The sequence below is a fragment of the Camelus dromedarius genome, chromosome 33 (assembly GCF_036321535.1).
Source record: "Camelus dromedarius isolate mCamDro1 chromosome 33, mCamDro1.pat, whole genome shotgun sequence".
Lineage (NCBI taxonomy): Eukaryota > Metazoa > Chordata > Mammalia > Artiodactyla > Camelidae > Camelus > Camelus dromedarius.
The window spans coordinates 4,565,545-4,589,256 of NC_087468.1; the positions used below are offsets into that span (position 1 = coordinate 4,565,545).

The window sequence follows — 23,712 nt, forward strand, 5'->3', positions numbered from 1 at the left end:
GAGATGTGTGAAAATAAGTGCAGGCTCATCACGGGTCAAGGAAATGTGAAATAAGGCCACAGGTAAGTAGTAAGATGCAAATCAAGAAACCTGAGAAGGGATAAGAGACACAGTGTGAATCTACAGTAATTCATATCCACTGCTGGATGGGTTACAAATTGGTACAACCACTTTGAAAATAATCTGACATTATTCTGTAAAATTGAACATTCATAGACCCTATGATTCAACAGTTTTCCTCCGCTGAATGTCAGACTCCTACGCATAGGTATCAGGTGACAGGGCGTGTATAAGGACGTCACGGTGCTTCCCTGAGGGTAATGGCTAACCGCAGGGGACAATTCAAATGTGCCAGTTGGAGAACAGATGTATAAAATGTGATCTGTTCGTATAAAGGTATGTTATATGGCAACGCAAGTGAGTGAACTGTTCCACTTGGGATGACATGAGTGACACAATGTTGTGTGAAAAAAAGTCAGTCCCAAACACTGCATAACGAGGAGACAGCTGTGTGAGAGCTACGATGCAGACTCCGGAGCTGGAGGGCCCGGGGCTTGAGTTCTGGCTCCGCCCTCACTAGGTGTGTGTCCTTGTGTAAGTCACTTCTCCTGTCTATGCTTTAGTTTCTCACCTGTCAGTGATGGTGGTTGTGAGGGTTAAAAGATTTAATACGTATAAAGTGCCTATAAAATAGTGTGGTGCTACATACACGTTAGCTATTCTTGCCCCTCTGAATTCCACTGCTATTAGGCAGTTTTGTCTTTATTATTTGCTTTTTGTTGTTATTTTAAATTATGTGTTATTATTTGCCATCCCCCACTGGATCTAATATATGGTTTCCAATTGAGGGCAATTGGAAAATAGAGAGAAATATAAAAAAAAATTAAATAACTGTAATACAATTGCTGATTGAAGCAATCCTTACTACGGATTCCGTTCCTTGCAAGATCCTAGGATATACTAGTCTCTAAGGAAGGCAAATACACTTTTTTTCCCCCATACAATTCTACGTATAGAAGGCATAACTGAACTTGGACCTTATTATGCTATCTATCTATCATGGACAACTTTGCAAATAAACCTGTGTAGTCCTGTGCCAGTATGAAACCTCTAGGAAGAATTCCTATGGAGACTGCCTGAAACATGATTTAAAAAAAGAAGTCAGTAAGCAATGAAAGTTAATAGACAGACTCAAATATAGAAAGATTTACTTACTTACTCCTTGGTGTTATGTCCTCATTTAGACCTATAATTACATTTTATCCTGAAGTTAGAGAAGTTAATTATCCATTATCTATCACCCGAGGGAATTTAGGGAATCCAGTGAATGGTACTAAATAAGTGGAAATAATATGAATTTTACATACTCCCCTTCCTGCCCTCTTGCTACCGTCTGCTGTTAACGTTGTTCTGTGACTCCACAGAGTTAACAGTATTCAACTATCCCCTAAGAATGCTTGTAGGTCTGTTTGTAGATATGTATGTGACTGTGTAATTTAAGTGCAATTCACATGAGAAATTGACACACTGTAAACTGTACTTCAATAAAATATATATATACAAAAAATACAATTCAAAGTGATCAGGCAAATCTTATAGCAATATAGAGAATCTATAAAAGTGTTGCAGAATTACTAGAAGCAAAAGTGACAAATGAAGATCTGGTGGAGTCAGGTGATAAATAATTGAAGAAAAAATCCACAAGATTCATGACATAGGTAGGTCAAAGGAGTGTGATTTGATAATTAAGGGACTATTAGAGGTCCTTGGGGAAAATTATGGAAAAATGTTTTTGCAACAGTTACCCTTCTTTATGATAATATGAAAAATTCACTTTGAAGACTGTCATAATTTTGCTAGTAATTTTTAATACAGTGAGATATACATACAGAAGAGTATATAAAATATCTGTATAGTTTACAGAATAGCTATTCCTGGGTCAGTAAACAGTACTGCCAAGCACCCCAGAGGCCAGCCGGTGACTTCATCAATCCTCTCTGTACCTTCAGAGATAACTCCTGTCCTCTGTCCTGATCTTTTTCCCTTGGTCTTCTATTTTGGTTTCATCATCTGTGTATGCTTCATTGAGTAATGTTTAATTTTGTGATTTTATGATGTGAATGCTATTTTTTATGTGTATTCCTTTCGGTCTTTCTTCTTTTGCTCAACGTGTTTGTGATACTCATTCTTACGTGGTGTGAGGCTCCAGTTCATTATTTTTTTCAGTCCTGTATAGTATTCCCTGTAAAAATGAAGGAAAATACATGGTGTTAGACACAGCTGATATTTTGTATTTCTTTTAAGAGCCTAAAAATGTTTCTTTTTATTTGACAAATACTTTGCATCTGGCTATTGTGTTATGTGCTTTTTTATTTGTTTTTGTTTTTAGCTGCATATAAAAAAAGAACAACGTAAGTGCAGGTTATAAAATGATAAGCTTATTTTTTCAGTGTATTTGATTTCATAAAATCTTAATTTCATTGTTTCTAAAGCATCATGAAATATTTAAAAGGAAAATACTAACCTGAGGGAAACAAATGTTGGAACAAAGGTAGCAAATGTTCTTATGGTAGAAGACAGTATACACATTGGTAAGATAAACACTAAAAACAGTAGAAAATGGGAAAAGGAAGGAAAAGGCATTTCACAAAGAAATAGATGAACTGTATACAGGAAAAATGCTAAACTGCACTGAGGGTTTTAGATTATACTAGAAATTAAAGTAGTTTCTTTGATGACACTTTTTTCTTTACATTTGTGGAACCTCATGATTTTCAGGCATTTATGTTTTTTAAGAAGTTTGGTGTAAGAATCTATAAAGTCAAAGTCAAGTTCTGGTAATGTTTTATTTCCCTGCATTAGCAATTCTTCTAAGACAGCATGACTTACTATGTCCTCATAGAAAGACAGCATGAGAGCATGTACATGGCAGGGCAAAACTAAACATATGCTCACAATCAAATTATTGTATTTCATCTGTCTTCAACTAATAACAACCTGTCATGTTATCTATCTGAGTAGGGGCATAGACAGTTTATTTTGTGTTTGGAGTAACTTCTTGGAGGTAGTTAATGTGACAAGTAGTTTGTCTGAATTGAGTATAACCAGATCAACAATCTAGATGTTTCCTTGATAAGCTAAAACTTACTGTGAAAATCCGTACGAGTACTATATTTGTATTTTGCTTCTTTAAGTTAGGCAGAGATGTATTTTACAATAATTTCACAGAGATTATCTGTTTCTGCCATTGTATATGGACTAAGATGCATTAAAAAGTTTATACTTTTAGTGATTTCCTTCCACTGACAGGGATTAGACAATAATATAGTTAGCGTCACACAATACTTTCCCTTTTTTTAAAAAACATGAAGTAATGCATTCTGGTTTGAATAAAAAAGTCATATTCATTGTAGAATATGTTCTTATAGCATGTTAAAAAGTGGATTTTTAGGAAAATAAGAATATTGTAAACTTTTAGGCCAATATAAAAAAATAATAAACCAACTATTGTAATGTTTTTCAGAATTTAAAAATTTTACTTAAAATTTTATATTCTTTAGTTTGATCAGTAACTCTGATTATTATACATTTGATTTACAGTTTTTAAACTACTTATTACACTCAATACTGTATCTTTGAAAACTATTCTGTTTGTTATATCAACAATCCTATAAGTAGATACAATGGAGATCCTGACTATGGATGCCTGAATGCCAGGAAACAAACAGGACTTACAAACAAATAAGACTTAAAAAGAGAAGTTGTCATATACTTGGCTTATTAGCATTAGTGTGTGTATTTTAGAAGTCAAAATATATACATAATTTTAAGCATAAGGAAATCAAATTTAATAAATTATTAAGGGTATTTAATTTGTCGTGTGTGGATTAATCATGATGGATCATTTTTAAGCATTATGTAATTCCCCGATTTGTATGTACAACAGCAAGTACTTTGTAAAGAACTTTATATAATCAAGTGCTAGGCACAGAGCATCTTATTTTATAATGCCGATGGGCTCAGTTTTATGATTTTTTGATGAATACTTAAAGTACTAATAAGCAATAACCAGGTTTATAATAGTTCACTTTTTTATAATAACGAGCATTTAAAGTTTGTATGTCTTTATTCTTTTAATTAAAACTCTAAATAAAAGACTTTAAAATGACCATTCCAAAGGCTAATGTTCCTTCTTTGTGAGACACTGAATCTGGAACCAGAGGGCTTGATTCTGATTCTGGTGCTAGCAATGGGGCTTTCCTTAAATCACTCTGAGCCTCAGGCTTTTTGTGTGTGAAATTAGATTAATGCTTTACCTGTTTGTCAAGATTGTTATGGGGCCACAAAGTTTTGTAAATTTTGAAACAGACTTTAGGTTGCTCCAGAAGTCTCTTAAAGTGGTTTCTCTGTGTCTGTCTTGCCCTCCTGTTTCCTTTCTCCTCATAGTAGCCCGAGTCATGTTCTCAGATGCAAAGGCCACGCTGTGCCACTGCTTACAGCCCTCCACTGGCTTTGCGTCGCTGTATTTGAGCGATAGCCTCACGTTAGACTGCACGTCCCCACTCCTGCTCATCACGCGTCTTTGTTCTCCTCAACTGTACTCAGTCATTTTCCTCTTCCAGGGTTTGTCCTGGTTGTTCCGGTGACTGAAATATTTTTCTCCTCCAGCCTCCACTTAGCTTGATTGGGTTATTCTCATCTTTCAGACTCAGATCAAAGAGGTTCTCCATAGCTACCGTGTAAAATTGTCAGAATCGCTAGCTTGCTTCCGGTCACTCTGTTACTCTTTATCTGCTCAGCAACGCCTCTCCCCCTCCTGCAATTTCTGGTTAGCCTTGTCACACTGACTTGTTTGTCTACGTGTTTACTTGTCTATCAGCCCTCCTCCCTCCTTGACGTGAGGGTAACACCAGCCTTGCCCTCTCACTTACTGCTTGTGCCTTGCGTAGTGCTAGACACGTAACAGGTGTGCGTGTTTAGTAAATGAATTTTAAGGTGTTGCTTTACTTCTCTTAAAGGAGCACATGAACTTTTTTTGGATAGCCTGTGAGTTTTGTAACTACACTGTTAATCTGAATCATCTTTAGATTAATTAATATGCACTGGAATGACTAATTACTTTTGGGAGAAAGAATAATCAGCTGCATGTGTGTGAGGATAAAACTCGCCATCTTCTATTTTTAAAGTTATGATATAGATAATGGCAATTATTTACAATTTGTAAAGGACCTTACATGTTTACAAGATAACTGAACAGAAAAAGAAGTCATAGTCCTGAATCTGTAGGAATGCAACATTTTTAATCATTTGTAATTTTCTTTTGAATAGTCTCTGAATTTAGAAATAAAAGTTGTCACTGTGTAGTTAATGGAAGTGCTTTGAATCCAGCTTGGGAAAGTCTCATATATGTCACCCACAAGAACTTCCTTTTGGGGTTATATTTTTGCGCAGATGGGCTGGACTGTGTGAGGTGAGATGGGTGAAAAGCAGAGCGGTATAGATGTTACCCATGTGCATGTGAACTTCTTAGCATCCCATAGTGACAACATGTCTTCCTGATGCTAAAGCTGCTTGCAGATTCATTCTGATGTAAAATCCTTGCCTCTTGTTTTTCTCTTTTCTCTGACAAACCTCCATCTCTACTTCACTTGCTCAACTGCATTTGTGCTGAACAGCCCCCAGCCCTTCCATCACCCTCCCCACTCCCTAGACATTCTCTACCCAGAATATCTTATCCTTTAACACAGAAGCCGTGTTCCAGAAAGGCGGTAATGGGCTGACAGCCTCAGAAAAATGAACAGACCCTCTAGTGCTTCTCCATATCACAGGCGGATTTGTCAGGATTAAGAGAAATACAGTACCCCAGAAAATGCCCTGATTGTTGCCACCTTTCTGTTCTATCCAGTTCTACTGTAAAACAAATATTCTGCAAAAACAAAATTAGGTAGGTAAGGACCCTCAAACACTGCAATCAAGCTAAAGTTAGGTAACCAGAGACCCTCAAATAATACAGTCAAGCTAAAACTATGTGGTCATATAGATTAGAGCTAGCCAGGGCTTTCTGTTCCTTCAAAGTGGCTTTTTAATTTTAAACTTTTAAAGAAATCTCGAGTTAATGGGCCTGAGTTTCAGTTTTCTAGCTTCCTGCCTCCCTCAAATCCACACCATCTTCCCGCCTCAGCCTATATGAAGATTAGAGTACTGGTCAACTCAAGTAAGTTAAAAAAATGATAATAACTCGAGTGGTTTGCTCCAATGTAGACAACAATGAAATCAACAGGGCTGTGCGCCTACCTCCCTGAGCGTTCCTATTTTCCTTATGTGCCAAGCAGAGGGATCACAATGACCAGCATCACTGCTAATTTTAGCACTGCCCAGTCTCAGGTTATCCAGCAAGTGACCATTCCAGAGTGATCTCCATTCCATAAACAGCTGCCTTCCCACATCTCCAAAACTTTGGAGGGAAAATAAAAAACAACCCTGAGTTAGTAGTTAACATTAGAATTCCAAGAATTCTCATTTCTCCTGAGGTCTTTTCCATTTCATTCATTCTCTCTTCCTATTTTGTACCATCTCCAGCAGGCGCTCCAATCCCCTTTCTTCAAAATAAATTCCTACTCATCTTCCAATAAATTTGCTTCATTCACTTGAGCCCATCATGGCTTCTCCCTAATTTTATCACCCATGTTATACAGTCCCATGAATCTTTCTATTTTTAAGAGAATTTAATACTTGCAAAACAAGTGGATTCTATAACCACAGTGTGTCTGCATATAAGCAACATACTTATTGAATAGGAACAAAAAGAAACTGTCTCACTTTTAAGATTTTTAAAGCAGAGCAAAAGTACATAGTAGGGTAAATGGACCAAAGCTTGGTTGAGTTAAATCATCAATAAAATTAAGTACATGGATAATATCACTTATATGTAAAATCTAAGAAAAATAATAATGAAACAAATGAACTATTATTTGATGGGTTATTATTTATAACTTAAATGATTGCATTCTGGAATGTGTGTGAGCACACCTGACTGTCCTTTATGACTGGATCACCACATCCTGTTGATTCTTATTTTGTGGCTGGCTTTATTCCTTTGGTAATGATGTAAGTTTAAAACCTAAAGCTCTAATCTGTTCTTCAAAACAATGATCAGCACATATACAGAATGTGCAGTATTTTGTATACATGTGTCTACATGCACTATAATGTGTATGTGCAGTCAAACTGTAATAATTCTACCTGCTAAAACTGGAAGAAATAATTAAGTACATGGATAAAGCTGATAAACCAGAGAATTCTACCTTTGGCTTGAGAAGTATTAAACTGAAGAGAACAGGAAACCATTCTTTTTGGCATCAATGTTACTGTCTTCAGAAAACTCACTACAATGAACATCGAGGAATGGGGGTTCAGCAGAGAGAGGAATGTCCGGCTTGTAAAATCCCTCAGAATGATGTCATATGACAAAGAGGCAACTGAAAGGAGGATTCGAAGGACACAAGAAAAGACCTAGTAGAGGCCAGTTGGGTAAGATCACATTTTAAAATATTCCATGGATGTCTTAGAGGTAGACAATATGAAACTAATGAGAATCACAACCAAGGCCAGTCCAGATACATGAATGGAGACCGGTTCCATAGAGAGTGGAACTTTGTAAGTTTTAGGATGGTACAAATAGAATGTATTGCCCTAAAAATGTAAGAATTGGTGAATTTCCTGTCATGGGTTGTGACTAAGGAGAAAGTGAGAATTTCAGAAATATTGCAGAAGAGAGTAACTCAGTAGTTAGAATAGATTTTAATTAGTGTTATTTCTTAATTCTAAGGTTTCATTTTATTTTTATCTTTAAAGTGAGTGTCTGAACCCAATATACTTTTCCAATTTTCTTCAAATTTGCCTCAAAATTGTCCATATGGCTATTTGAATTAAGTGTTGGAAACTTCTAGACACTCAGGCTTATCTTCCTTCTTCACTTTCTGTCTACTGATCAGCGTGTCCATTAGGAACATGTTTTCATCACTCAGCTGTAACTTCACGGCCCAGCCCTCGCAGCAGCTGGCCTTTTGGAGTGAGGCTGAGATGGAATCTTTCACTATTTTGCTTTGCTCTTGAAGCCTCCACTTACAAGAAACTGTGTCCAGAATGATTTATTTTAATTAGTGGCTGGTCAACTCAGGGAGGCCTACTTAAAACAAGTCATTCTAGATGTGCACTTGATAATTTAAAGCCACGTGTGTATCCAATGTCCTGAGACAGGAAGAGAAAATAATTTCTAATAATGAAATCATTGATGGTTAGAACGATTCTAGCAGCGGACGGCCTCTCCTCATAGTGTCTCCTGGGATTCTTTGTTTTCTACTTTTGACAATCAGAAAACGTCATGTTTCTTCTTCAAAAGAAGCTGTAGAGCTGTTTAACTTCTGCTTCTTGAGTCTGCTTGTCTAGTTGGTTACAAACAGGTGTAGGTGTGACATTTGTTTGACTCCTGTGTGCATTGAGAAGTCTGAAATAGTGTAAGAACAAAGTTTCTATTCACTGAGATTAGCTTTTTTAAACTTTTTAATTAGGTAGGTTATTCTTTTTTAAATACTGCCTCTTTGGTGAAGCAGTTCCTTTGAGCAGCAGTAGGGCACGCAAAGTGCCTGGCTGGCCTGTCCTTTTACAGAGTAAGGGGCGGAGAAGAGCAAGCTTAGAACTGTCATCAGACTTCTGAGTAAATATCGTAAGAATGAAGACAGTCTGATGATCAGAATGACGACGATGACAGCAGGGCTGACCATTGTTAAGTACAGATCTGAGACAAAAGAGAACCCCCCACCCCTTTTTTGGTTTAGTGCTGCATTTGGTTGTAGGACAAAGAAAAATGTAAAACTGAGTAAGAAGTAGGATCTAGAAGGTAACAACATGATGGCCCCAATTAAAAATAAAATCCGTTCTATACTTTCTGCTCAATTTTTCTGTAAACTTTAAAGTCTCTAAAAATAATTTCAGAAAACTACAGTAACATTAGATTCACCATTAGATCTTGTCATTTAATGGTTTAATAAAGAAATATTACCAATTTTTAAAGATCCAAGCCCTTAGTGTTAGCTGCTGATGTACAAAACTATGCAAAATGAATTATAGACTTAAATAAAGTGCCCAAGAAAATCTTCCTTAAATGTGGCACAGACACAGAATGATATATATACAGCGTATTATATTATAAGAGATGTTAACAAATTAACCTGTCAGACCGGCAGATGGCATTAATAAAGCTTTCTGTTTCTAAGAACTTTTTTAAGTTTATGACCCACAGTTTCCTAAAGTAAGCCAAACAAGCTTTTTAGTAAACTTAAGTGATTCTCAATCTAAGAGGCACAGTAGGTTGCTCTGGCATAGATTTTCAAAATGCTACTGTCTAACCTTTAACTTCCCTTATCTGCTTTTGTCAGATTTTTCGGCAGAGCTGATAAAGCTCCCGTACCAGACAATGCTAAATAAAATGCAACAGAAAAATGGACTCACATTGCGCCAGTTCAGTCCTCTGATGAAAGACCCTTGAGAAGAAATGACACATGATAGAAATGGAGTAAGTTGTTCTCATTTTGGATCAGAATCCACCATGAAGGTACAGTCAGGTTTAAGTGTGTTTGAGCAGCTGGAGGGGCAGCTTAGCAGAAATCTGTCCACATCAAGAGCTAAGCCGTTTCCAGGAAAAAGAGGGGTAGAAACAAGCAAACTTAACTTTGTAACAAAGTTGGCTTCTTATAGAGAAGTCCTCCTTCTGAACACACAGAGTTGAGTCTGAAAAAAAGGAATGAATGCATTCTTGACCTGCTCCACTGTGATTTATTGGGGTGAGAGAGAGAAACCACAGTAACAATTAAAAGATGTGCTTTTTAACCAAACCTAAGACATAGATTCTCAAATTTTAACATGAATGTGAATTACCTGAGGAACTTGTTAAAAGGTAGGTTCTGATTCAGTTCTCATGTTGGACCAGGTGAGGCCAATGATACTGTGTCCCAGAGAACAATGCAAGGTCTCTGATATTAGGGTCTAAGCAAATATCTGAGAAATTAAGGTCCAATGTGGTAATGTTCTAATAGTCCTGTTTCACAGTGTGGTCAATCAAAAAGAGTAAATTCCCATTCTTGGTCACTAGACACTGAATAGGTTTGTATTATTACAGGTTTCAGCCTCCACCAAGATATCTGCATGAGCCAGTAATGGCATTAGAACAAGAAGATACTGAGAGCAGTTTCCAGAAGCAGCAGCAATATATCGTTTGGTGGCCATAGGATAATAGAATATTGCAAAAGTTAAGGCATTGAGGAGTTCAAGACCATGGGGATGCTCTAGCAAAAACACTCTTAGAAGAGGGAAACCAAGGAGAAGAGGAGAGAAGTGACAGAGGCATAAGAGTGGTTACTGGACTATTTGTTGAGGACTTCAAAGAACCATGCTGGAACGTAACACATGAGAGTTTGGGTTGCACTTGGAGATTGTGGGAGTCTGCTGTATCTATCAGTATAAGAAACGGAATAAACATGAATAAATATGGAAACCACAACAATTCTAATGTTTATAAAAATGTCAGAAGGCCGTTCGTCGAATTTCATAATTTCAAAGGTGCATAAAAAAATCATCTTAAAAATTCACATTTTTTAGATTGAATAGATGTTAATGTAAAGTGAACAGGAAGAAGATAAAAGAGGCTTCTGAAGGAGAGAAGACTCGTTTTTCATAGACAGGCTCTGAACTGACTTTTTTTTTTTACAAACTGAATTTGCTCAGAGTAAGCTAAGCAAGCATTTTAAAAAACTTTAAAAGTGATTCTTGACTAGGAGGCACATCAAAATGTTCTGGTATAGAGTTTAGAAACACTTTTCTCTAACCTTAACCTTGAAGCTCCCCCCATACACTAAAATATACTAACTTATACTAAGGGTGTACTATATCTTTAAATCCCTGGATAAGACAACAGTGTAGTCAGCGCTCACATGTGTTGATGCACAGCACCAAAGAGCTGGCAGTTCACTGCATAACTCAGTATAGCAATTCCCCAATTGTTAACTCATCAAGAGGGGGTTCCTTATACTAGAATTATAAAAGCAAGACAATACTGTTTTAATATTGCCATCATCTGATATTCTATAAATAGCAATAACATTAACTATGCATACATTTAACTTCCCATTGATTATACAACATGGACAAGTACTTTTACATCCATATGCTGGCATCTAAATTAATAAGTGATCTAATCGCAGCTTTTCAGGTAAAAGCTGGCATCGGGATAATTCACTTATCTGGTTTATGGTCATGTACTTTTACAAAGACAACCTAGTGTATTGGAAAGAATACTGGCCATAGAGGCAAGCAACGTAGATTTTAATCTTTATTCTGTAATTTACTAGCATTATGACCATGAGAAAGTCACATAACCACTTTTAAGACCCAATTACCCTACCTATAACATCAGAATAGCTAACTTACTTATTGACTAGTGAGGATTAAATGGAAAAGCATGGACTATCAAGCTGATAGATAATAGAATGTAAATTCCACACCTCCTCTCTGGGCTGGCATGCCTTCTTCTGTAACGTGGGGACAGTATTATGATGGGTGCCTATTTCACAGATTTATGGTGAGGATCAAATTAACTAATGAATAGGACATTTCTGATGTTTTTGGACACTATACTCACATTTTGGCAGTCTCCTAAGGTAGAAAACAGAGATCTCATTTAGAGTCACTCTTGCAGCTCGGATTTTCTGCCAAAAATTAGTTAAACTGGGTACTTGGTTACCGATAAGGACTCTGAGCAGCACAGCTTTTAGCCTTTGCTTTGTAAATAGTCTACACTTGCAGTTGTTCTTTCTTTCTTTCTTTCTTTTTTTTTTTTTTTGGAAGCTATACTTTGTGACAAAATGACTGTCCTAGACAAATGTTTGACAAGATTTTGGGTATATTTACCAGAGTCTTGCTCAATTAAATCTGTTCATCAACTTCCCACAAATAGGAAAGTAATATTATACATCTGAGAGGGACTCAAGATAGTTTAATAATTTGTGATGACTGAGTAATCATAGAGAAAAACAAAAAGTGAGATATCTGTCTTCTCTTTACACCAATATAAATTCTATAACCAAGACTTAAATGTAAAAATCAAATTAATAAAAATGTCTTAGAATATGTTAATTTAAAAATAAGTCCTACCTTTAAAAAAATAAAATAAACCCTACTTCAAAATGACACCTGCATCCCAATGTTCATAGCAGCACTATTTACAATAGCCAAGACATGGAAACAGCCTAAATGTCCATCAACAGATGACTGGATAAAGAAGAGGTGGTATACTTATACAATGGAATACTACTCTGCCATAAAACAGGATACAATAATGCCATTTGCAGCAACATGGTTTGACCTAGAGATTGTTATTCTAAGTGAAGTGAGCCAGAAACAGGAAGAAAAATACCATATGATATATCACTCATATGTGCAATCTAAAAAAAAGACACTATGAACTCATCTACAAAATAGAAATATACTTGCAGACTTAGTAAACAATCTTATGGTTACCAGGGAAAGGGGGTGAGAAGGGATAAATTTGGGAGTTTGAGATTTACAAATGCTAGCCACTGTATGTAAAAATAGATTTTACATATAGTGGTTTCTGTATAGCATAGAAATCTATGTTCAGTATCTGGTCATAACCTCTAAAGGAAAAGCGGCTACAGCCACCAACTGACGGAAACAAGATCAGAAAGGAGAGCTGTCACCCTAGAGCCCAGTCCTCCTAAAGTCCCTGTCTGCCGCTGACGCTGCCCCCTGACCGCACTGCGCCCTCCTCCCAGGAGCAGACTGCCATGAAGACGTGGGCCCTGCGAGGCAGAGGCGGAGGCTGCTCCCAGGATAGGCCTGGGGGAAGACGGGAGCAAGTCCACCTGCTCCCCCTGGGGCAGCACCCCTCCCCGCAGCCGCCCCCCCTGAACACGCTGCGCCTGTCTCCCGGGAGCCCACTGACCTGCAAACAAGTGTCCTGCGAACCTGGGGCAGCGGCGAGAAGAGGGGAGCTGCCCCTAGTGAACTGGTCAATTTCTCCCCGTCATCCCCGCGGCAGGGCCTGGGGTCGGCCTCTGCTGCCCCAGGTTCGTGGGACGCAGGTGACAGGTCAGCCTGCTCCCGGGAGGTGTGCGCCATGGGGTCAGAGGCGGCGGCGGCGGCGGTGGGTTTAGGGATCTGCCTATGGAGCCTATGGATTTCCTTCTAACTCCCCGCGCAGCCTGCCCTAGGCTCGTCCTGTGCTACCCCAGGTTCTCGGGACTCAGGTGACAGGTCATCCTGCTCCTGGAAGGCGGGCGCTGTGCCGTCAGGGGGCTGCGGAAGCGATGGCGGGATTGGGGCTGCCCTGAGCGGGCGCGGGGATTTGCTCCCCTTTCCCGCTGTCGCTGCCGCGGCCCCCGCACACTGGCCGCACCGCGCCCGCCTCCCAGGAGCAGACTGACCTGTCACCTGCGTCCCACGAACCTGGGGCAGAAGAGGCCGCACCCAGGACAGGACGCAGGGGAGATGGGAGCAAACCCACAGGATCAACAGGGGCAGACCCCTCTCCCCGCCGCCGCCTCCGATGCCGTGGGCTCCGCACCCTGACGGCACCGCGTCTGCCTCCCGGGGCAGGCTGACTGCCAGACGTGCACCCCGCGAATATGTGAAAGCAGAGGCCGCCCTAGTCCAGGCCGCGGGTGAATAGGGAACAAATCCAGGGGCTTGCACGGGGCAGCCCCCATCCCACCGCGGCGCCCCCTGCGGCCCCGTGACCGCAACGCATCCGCCTCCCAAGAGCTGGCCATGGCCTGAAGGCCGGTCGGAGCTGCTCCCTGGCCGTCCAGCGCCCTCCCACCTCCCGGAGCTGCACCCGCTTTCTCAAACCCGGGTATACCCGGCAGGGAAGACACGGGGTTCAGGGACTACCAATGTGGGGGAGGGGCACCGCGAACCAGGGCGGCGCCCGGCACCCGCCTCAGGGCCCTAAGGAGCTGCGCGGCCCGGGCCTCACCCGCCGGCTCCCCGACCTGCGCCCCCTTACCTGCCCGGCGATGGCAGCAGAGACGACGGCAAGCGGCGGCGCAGACCCCAGGCCGCGTTCCTCCTCGGGGACCTGGTCCAGGGGGACCTGGTCCAGGAGCACCTGGCTCCCGCCCAGCTTCCACACGGTCTGGGCGGGTTCCGGCGTCCGCGCCCCTCCTCCTCCCGCCCGCAGCGCGGACGCTCGGGCTGGGGCTCCTGCTGTGCGGGGCCCGGCGACTGGGGCCGGCGGGGCGGCGGGGCGGCGGGGCGGCGGGGCGGCGGGGCGGGCCCACCCCACGACCGCCCTGCAAGGTCTCCATCCCGCCACTGACTGGTCCTGGCACCCAACCAGCACCACCGCCGGCCAGGGCCAGGCAACACCCCCAGCCCCGCTCCCCCTGCTCGCCTCCCCTTCCCACCCCGTTGCTGTCCCTGTAGCCCCAGCCAGGCCCGGTCTCTGACAGGACCTCCAAAATGGGGCTCCTCCTCACACCGAGGTGCCCGCCCTCACACCGCTCGCCCCTCTTGCCTCACCGAAGGACCCCCACCGCAACATCCCGAAATGGTCCGCCTCAGCCCTCAGCCGGGTCAGTTCCACTCGGAGCGGCCCCTCACCGCTCAGCCTGTCCCCCCTCACTCCAAGCGCACCACTACCCCCAGCTGACCCCGTCACCCATCACCCCGTGGTTGGGGCGGGGAAGTCTGGGCTCTGGTCTCCATGGCGACTGCCAGGAGCAGGGGATCTGGCCTAGTGTCTGGCCACACAGCTAGTGTCCAAGGCTACAGGCTGCGGCGGGTCGGGCTGGAGGCGGTTCCAATTCCTGCACTCTGCTCTGTGCCTCGTCTGAGCCAGCGGGTCAGGGTCGTTCAGGGCTGCCCGCCACTGGCCTGTGGGCCATCCGTTGTTGATATCCCTGATGGTGATCGGGCCTCCTAGTGTGGAGGCGCTGGGCTTGCGGACCCTTGGGGGGTGGTGCAGCTGAGCTTGGGGTATGGACAAGCAGGCGGGTGGGCTGTGTGCATGGCCTGGGCTCAGCCCAGTGGTTACAGGGACCCTGTCCATTAGCGCCAGGGCAGAGGAAGAGGGACTGGAGCTTTGAAAGTGTCCACATTAGGAAGCCAAGGCTGGAGAGCAAAGCAGGCAGCTGTGCTGGCCAGGCCACCTTGGAGCCTGCCATGACACTGGTCCTTTGCATACAGGGAGACTGACCATTGACCAGCCAACGAGACGTTTCATACCCCCCAACCTTGGTATAGTTTACAGGCAATTGAAGGTACTTTAAGAGGTAATTTTAATCACCAGTAATTATTATTTTCTCTGCGGGAGAGCAGGTCCACAGTCATGGTGAACCTGGCAGGGCTCCTGCCTGAACCCCAGCCTGGGCAGAGGAGGACCTGCCCAGAAACATCCTCTTACCTCTCACCAAAAGGCACTGTAGTAGAGAAGAACAAATCTGACTCCATTAGATCTGTTTCTTTTCCTTTAAACCTGTGCCCTGTTTTCTAGGCTCAGTCTTGCCAGCTCTGCACTTTCTGTAAAACAATGTTGCCTTTAGCCTGAAATGTACCAGAGAGCCTATTCTCAGTGCTCTGACCTTTAAGGATATTGACACTTCTGCACTCCTATAAAAATAACAAGTTCCAGAATAGAAAATAACCTTTGCTTTGTTGGAGGTTTTACAAGGGCACCGGGACCTGACCCACCTGGGCCTCATTTTGAGAAACACTGCCTGAGTTTTTTTTTTATTTTGTCCTTAGCTACACACTAGAGTGTTCATGATAAAAACGTTTTGCAAAGGGGGAGACAGCGAGTTACTATCTTATCTACAACTTTAAATAAATTTTGAATGAATGACATTTTCAAGTTAGATATCTTCTCAAAAAAAAAAATCAATTTTCTGTCCATAATGTTACAAATGATGGGCATTTTTCTGTGATGAGGTTTTAACCATTATTCAGAGTGGCTTTTTGTTTTTAAATCTCTTTTTAACTAATAACATTTTCTGTGTATTTTAATTTACTTCAGTATTTTAAACAGAATTGCATTACAAATATGTTTTTAATTGTATTGTTTTTTGTAGTCTTTATGTGCCATTGCCAATTATTTTTATATTACATAGAAGTTTTCTCAAATTACTCGCCAGGGGACTAAGGCAGTTGACAGTCAGAATGGTTGGAATTGTGGTCTAAGAAAAATTTCTTTCGCATAAGCATGTATGTAGTCAGGGCATTTTGTGTGTATGCAGCCTGAAGTGGGTATCGGGTATTATGCGTGTTTAGTACCTGTATATTTACTTTTTAATTGTTTTATTTTGATTTTTGTCATGTAGACTACTGTCTTGTTATAATGTATAATGTAATCTTGTCTTGGTATAATGTAATCTGTATTTGTGTACCTTTGTTTAACTTTAAAATCTTTGAATGAAATGTTTAATACTCATTAGAAAAAAATTCAAAACCTTTTCACCAAACCCTCAGGGAAAACTGCCACTTCAGGAAGGTGCCCTACGTTACAGCACAGCCCCTGCACACCTGCTCCCGGCCCCCCGCACAGCAGCTGGAGAAGTGTAAATGCGGAGAGCGAACGGTGCCCTTTGGAGTCAGGTCAGCCAGGGCCTGACTCCCAGGGATGCTATTTATTCTGCCTCTAAAGTGGGGGTAATCATGCCCACAGTTTGTGATCGCTGTGGGGAAAGTGTCTGGCATCACACCCAGCACGTAGCAAGAGCTCAGTATCACCATCACCCGTCACTGTCGTATTATTGGTCGGCATTGTTCATTACTCTTCCTCCTTATAAACAATGGAATAAATCACGAGAACGCTAGTTTCTCTATGAAGTTGGGTTTCCTAAAATCCCTTGGAGAGGCTGTGCAATTAAACTCAGTGAATGAAAAGCTTCAGCTTCAGAGATTCTTTTCTGCTCTGACACTTTTCCATGTTGGTGTTGGGAAATTTTTTTCCACTCTTAACTCTGTTTTTTTTTCTATCATCAGCATACTTCTACCCTCCTCTTTTGCCCAAGTTTCCTTCTCCCTCCCCTCCCCCTGCATATTCACGTTTGTCGCAGGGATCTCTAGGAGGCTCACTCAGGGGCTGTGCTTTGGGGTGAACTCAGCGGTGAGAACTGGGGCCCGCGGCAGCCCCAGCGAGGACAGGCCGCACTCAGCAGGAGCAGAGCTCAGGAGCCCCACACCGAGTCCAAGGACGTGACTCTGCCCTTCAGCGGGGGCAGCGGATCCCCGCGAGATCAGCTTTGGATTTGGAGCTCACCGCCTCGGTGGGTTCTCGGGAACCAGCACAAAGTTTCAGCTCCTACACTCCCCGAGGAAGGGGTTTCGGAAGCTTCCGTGGGTGCGGTCATCACAGTGAGTCTCTGCTGCTTGACCTGCTCAAACAACCCTGTTTACAGATTTTCCTCCTAATCATTGTTTGGGGGAAGAAAAAGGCACTACTTTAATGTAACTGATTGTCAGACTCCTAGACTTAACTTGATTGCTGGCTATGATCACAAAGGATCAATTTTTTTCTTTTGAAAAGAATGTTTTTCACACATACTGAGTAGAAAATGTAAACACTCATGTGCCTTCATTGACCTGAATTGTTTGTGAGAAATAAAGAATGTAAGAAAAAAGTCAGTGTAGGAATTTTTTTTTATTTTAAAAGTAAAAAGGCGTTTCCAGAAGACATCTCATATTGACTTCATAATTTTAGTGGGGGAGAGTCCTTCAACCCCATACCACTCAGCTTCAATTTTTAGAAACCCCAGTAGGCAGGGCCAGGAACTTATAAACTAGGTCCTACTCGCCTGCAGTGCCCTGGGGGTGGGTCCCTCGGCTCAAATAACGTGTTCCTGCTCTTCTTCTGAGACGTGGAAATAACATAGCTTCAGCTTACACCACAGGTTTGCAGGGGAGGACAAATCCCACAATGCGGAGACTTCTCGAAGGAGTAGGTGAGGATGTTTGGGGAGGTTATGGGGGGCTTTGCCTCCGGCGTTGGTCTGGTTTTAGTTATGCTATTTATTTGGAAGTTTAAAGCATCATTAAGGGAGCTCATAAATTGTGCCATTTGTCACAGTGGGGCATGGTTTGAGAAACTCTGAGTCGGAGTATGTGCTTTGTATAAATGTTCTTATGCCAAAAGCATTGTAAGCATTCTCTTAAATGAGTAAAACTAATTTTTTTGCAGTAATCAAACAGAAGTTCAAATATAGTTTATTAACTAAAGTAAAGAAACAGTTAAGTAAATGTTTTAAGATTTTGTTTGGACGAAAAAGGCTTTCTGGGTTCCCTGAGTTAAACCAAGAGCTCCTTCAGATTCCTGCTGGTTTAGACTGTCGGTGTAAATGACCCTATTGACCTGTAACCTGGGTGGCTTGGGGTGGTCTGGGGTGAGGGGGTGAGTACACTGTGGGTAAGAGGGCAGAGGGCTCATTACTGGAGCAGGGAGGGTGCACTTGTGACAGGGAGTTAAGGAGTCATGGGCCTGGGGAGGGAAGAACCTGCAACCCTTGTTCTCCAGAACATTTGCTCATGATTAGCTCTCACCTTTGAGGACCCACATCCCCACCCCCTCAGACCCACGTTCCCATCCTCTCAGACCCAGGTTATCACTTTGCTTATTTTGGTTGAATATATAGTGTTATTTGCCCCAGTCCTGTACCTCTTCAGGAGAGACTCAACTAAAGGAGAACCTGAGAAGACATGAAAGGCTCTCTCCTCCATCGTACTGCCTTTCCACGCCAGACCGTCCCCCTGTCCACACCAGACCCTCTCCATCCACGCCAGACCCTCCCCCTGGGCTTTGTGTCCAGTTTCTCATCCAAGGACGGTCTGTGGGGCAGCCATTACATTCCAGCACCTGTGTGGGCTTGGGGACCACAGAACTGACCAGAGCAAATGAAGCTTACAATTTGCTGGCAGATACAATCAGTTATAAAGCTAATTTTAAATACAGTGTGACAGATTTATTTGGGCCTCAAGACAAGAGGAAAGACATTGTGTTTCCCTGTTTCACCTGAGCTGTCAGAGCCACGGGGGCTCCCACCTGCTCATTCCCCCCACGCCGCTCCCAGCCCTCACCCCAGCCCTCTCTCCCATGCACTTAGCACAGCTGAGACTAGGGGATAAACAGCTGCTAAGCCCATAAGTATTGTCCAAGATGACTTCAGAAGTCATGTCCATAAGTGACCGTGGGAGACCAGATTCTCTGCCAAATTACCCGTTCCTCAGTCACAGCCTAGACTCTGTCAGACCTGTGTTGTTTATTAATCACTTACTTAATATTTGGCAAGACTCAGTTTTCCTGATGAACTTGGACACAGCCATCGTGAGATCATCTGACATCTTTTCTTCTCCCTCTGCAACAGTTTTGAGATGCTGTCCCCTCCTTAGCTTGTGGGTGATGCCTCGAAGTGTCGCCGAGGTCTCACGCCATCTGCTTCTTTTAGCATCATCAGAGAACGGGGAGGACTGTGTGATCGTGTTCAACTCGGACACACGTTCGGGCGCGACAGGTCCTGCAGCTTCTCTGCAGTGGGAACCTCTGTGTGAATTTCCCAGCCAAGTGACCTTTCCGCTTTTTAGCACTTGTTCTCAATTAAGGAGCCACAATTACTTTTTAAGCGCCCAGTTCCTGGAATTAGCCTATTGATTTGTACATGCAAGAGGCAGCAGCGCTCCAGAGAGACGTGTGCTGTACAAGCTGAGGCCGGACGAGCCCGCCCGGCACGAGACAGAAGAGACCTGGTGATTTTTTGAACACAAAGTATCTTCCAGCTCGAAGGACTGAATTCACCACGTCCCCTGCAGGGCTGCGGTCAGCACCTCACGAGCCACCTCCCGTCACTAGGGTGTTGGCATCTTAGGGCCTAGAGGTTTACTGTGAGCATACTATACTTTCACTTTAATCCATATCTAGAAATTTTTAAGACCCATAAGAATGAGGCTAGAAGGGTGGAATTTCAGATACCAAGCCAGACAATGCACCTGGTGAGTAATCTGACTTCTGCCATCAGTTCTTGGGCACAAGACAGGTGGCCATTCCCCTCTACAAACAGCAGCTAAAGTCATTTATGGAGCCTCATGGCGCTGAGGGAGTCATGATAGGGTCTGGCAAAATCAGCCCTAATTGCCCTCAAATGTGCAGGTACGTTACTCAGCCAAATGGAGTTAAGGTGATGAGCGAGAGCAGCACGTAACAGAAAGGTGCTCCTGGTGACTGCTGCAAAGGAGAGTCACGTGACAGCTGGGGCGCTGCCCTAGAATCCAGCAGGAAGTGAGAAGGTCTGTGGAGGTCGCAGGTTGTAAACAGTGATGGAAGATGGCACCGTTATGGTCATGACTTGGTTCCACAACCTGATTCTTCTGAAATCTTAGAATCAGGGTCACTCTTAACTAATACCAAAGCACAGGAAGCTTCTCTGGGCTGCTTCTGCTTTCTGGAGACCCACACCCTCATTCCTTGGCCTCTCAGCTATCTTTCAATCAATCTATTAAAATGGAAGTTGATAAATAGCGTATTATCCCTCCTTAGAGTTCGTGGATTTGAAATATAAATGTCTGAACACAAAGTATCTTACACTTTGAAGGACTGAATTCACAACAATCTATAATGACATAATTTCAGAATGTGTGTCAGTAGCAGATACATTTGGAGGAGGGCTGGGGACGATTTCTGAGACACACTTCAGTCAGTGCCCTCACCGTGTACAGACTTCACCACGGACATAGCAGAAGCCCTTCAAAAGAGGCCAACTTGCTAGGAAACACAAGACTCTGTGACAAAGAAATGCGGACTGTGGGTACCTGATCCTCCCAAAGTCACCCACAGCCGCTGTGAACACCTAAATTCACACCCCAAGGTATCAGTATCTGGACCTTAAGGAGGGAGAAGGCATAACAGGAGGAAAGGTCCGAAGAATGGAAAGTTTACGATCATCAAAAAAATTTTTCTCTCATTGAGGAAGATTTGCCTTTATATTGTTTGAGATTTTATAAAATATAGTATTCACCTGTTATTTGTATGCTTAAAAGTAAATAATTAATGAAAGAAAGATAACACAGCTGAGGGCTGATCTTCTATTTGCACATAAGCATATAAATCATAAATATGCTTATAAATAATATATACGAAATATGTATGGTTTTCAGTTTCAGCATTTCTTAGATTAGCAATGCATACTCCAGTGAATATGAAAATGCTAGTTTACTATACTTGAATTTTTCTTACTAGTTATTTACAAATCATAATCCATTACACATTTTGAAATTTAATTTCTAATTCTCAATTTGCCTTCATGCTTACTTAAATATCAGGAAGGAATTTCCAAAATTGGTAAAAATCCCCTAAAAAAAATTAAAGGCCCTTCAAATTTTTTCTTTTAACCAGTTTGAATTAGGCTTTCAGGGTTGAGAAATATTTGTTCCTTGGATGACATTACCACTTGTGGTCCCAGTGAAATGGCAGTCAGTCTGGGCCCTGCTTTGACTGAAGCTTTGGCCTGAGAGTGGAAGACCTTAGAGGTGAGAGACATACCCATCAACACAGCTACACGGAATTACACAGCCTAACGCTGCAATAACCGCCGTTTAAAAATGAAACTTTAGATTTACTCCTAGGTATTGTATTACTCTGGGTGCTATTTTAAAGGGGATTGATCCTTTACTTTCTTTATCTATTGATTCATCATTAGTGTAAAGAAATGCAGCTGATTTTTGAACGTTAATTTTGTAACCTGCTACCTTGCTGAATTCTTCCATCAGCTCTAGTAGTTATTGTGTGGACATTTTAGGGTTTTCTATATATAGTAACATGTCACCGGTATATAGTGACACTTTTACCTCTTCTTTTCCAATTTGGATCCCTTTTATTTCTCTCTCTTGCCTGATTGCTGTGGCTACGACTTCCAGGACTATGTTGAATAGGAGTGGTGACAGTGGGCAGCCTTGTCTTGTCCCAGGTTTTAGTGGGAAGCTTTTGAGTTTTTCACCTTAACGTTAAGTGCTATGCTGGCTGTAGGTTTGTCATATATAGCGTTTATTACGTTGAGGTATGTTCCCTCTATACCCACTTTGGTGAGAGTTTTTATCATAAATGGGTGTTGAACTTTATCAAATGCCTTTTCTGCATCTATTGAGATGATCATGTGGCTTTTGTCCTTTCTCTTGTTGATGTGATGTATCACATTGATTGATTTGCATATGTTGAACCACCCTTGTGTCCCTGGGATGAACCCCACTTGATCATGATGTATAATCTTTCTTATGTGCTGTTGGATTCTATTTGCTAATATTTTGGTAAGGATTTTTGCATCTGTGTTCATCAGTGATGTTGGTCTGTAATTCTCTTTTTTGGTGGTGTCTTTGCCTGGTTTTGGTATCAGGGTGATGGTGGCTTCATAGAATGAGTTTGGGGGTATTCCCTCCTTTTCAATCTTCTGGAAGAGTTTGAGAAGGACTGGTATGAGTTCTTCTTTGTATGTTTGGTAGAATTCCCCGGTGAAGCCATCCGGTCCTGGACTTTTGTTTGCAGGGAAGTTTTTTATTCCTAATTCAATTTCATTTCTAGCGATTCATTTGTTCAAGTGGTCACTTTCTTCTTGGTTCAGTCTTGGTGGACTGTATGTTTCCAGAAACTTGTCCATCTCCTTTAGGTTGTCCATTTTGTTTCCATATAGTTGTTCATAATATTCTCATATGATATTCTGTATTTCTATGTTATTGGTTGTAATTTCTCCATTTTCATTTCTTATTTTGCTTATTTGTGCTCTCTCTTTTCTCTTCTTTGTGAGCTTGGCCAGAAGTTTGTCGATTTTACTTACTCTTTCAAAAAACCAGCTCTTGGTTTGATTGTTTTTTTCTATATTTTTTAAAATCTGTATTTTACTTATTTCCTCCCTGATCTTTATCATTTCCTTCCTTCTGCTGCCTTTTGGGGATTTTTTGCTCTTTTTTTTCTAATTCTTTTAGCTGGTGGATTAGATTGTTTATTTGAGGTTGGTGGGTTTTTGTTTGTTTGTTTTGAGGAAGGCCCGTATTGCTATAAACTTCCCTCTTAGCACTGCCTTTGCTGCATCCCATAAATTTTGTGTGGTTGTGTTTTCATTGTCATTTGTCTCAAGGTATTTTTTAATTTCAACATTGATTTCATCATTGACCCACTGGATTTTTAGTAGCATGTTGCTTAATCGTTATGCTGTCATTAATTCTCCTTTGTTTTTCTGTAGTTGATTCCTGGTTTCATGGCATTGTGGTCAGAAAAGATGCTTGAGATAGTTTCTATCTTCTTAAATTTGTTGAGGCTTCTTTTGTGCCCAAGTACATGATCAATCCTAGAAAATGTTCCATGTGCACTTGAAAAGAATGTTTATCCTATTTTGGGGGGGTGTAAAGTTCTGAAAATATCCACCAAGTCTGATTTTTCTATTGTTTCATATAATTTCTCTGTTACCTTATTTATTTTCTGTCTGGAAGATCTGTCTAGTGATGTTAATGTGGTGCTAAGTCTCCGGCAATGATTGCATTCCCATCAATTTCCCCCTTTATCTTTGTTAGTAATTGTTTTATGTACTTAGGGGCTCCTATATTGGGTGCATATATATTAATGAGTGTAATATCCTCATCTTTTATTAATCCTTTAATCATTATAAA

General features: G+C 41.9%; 1 long non-coding RNA gene across 1 annotated transcript; it reads right to left on the reverse strand.

Annotated features, from left to right (window-relative positions):
• Nucleotides 1-1,848: 1,848 nt before the first annotated feature.
• On the reverse strand, nucleotides 1,849-14,241 carry LOC116152017 (uncharacterized). Its single transcript, XR_010378870.1, has 2 exons — nucleotides 14,081-14,241; nucleotides 1,849-2,242 (listed from the first exon to the last, which is right to left on the reverse strand). It is a non-coding gene; the product is annotated as an uncharacterized LOC116152017 (long non-coding RNA).
• Nucleotides 14,242-23,712: the final 9,471 nt, after the last annotated feature.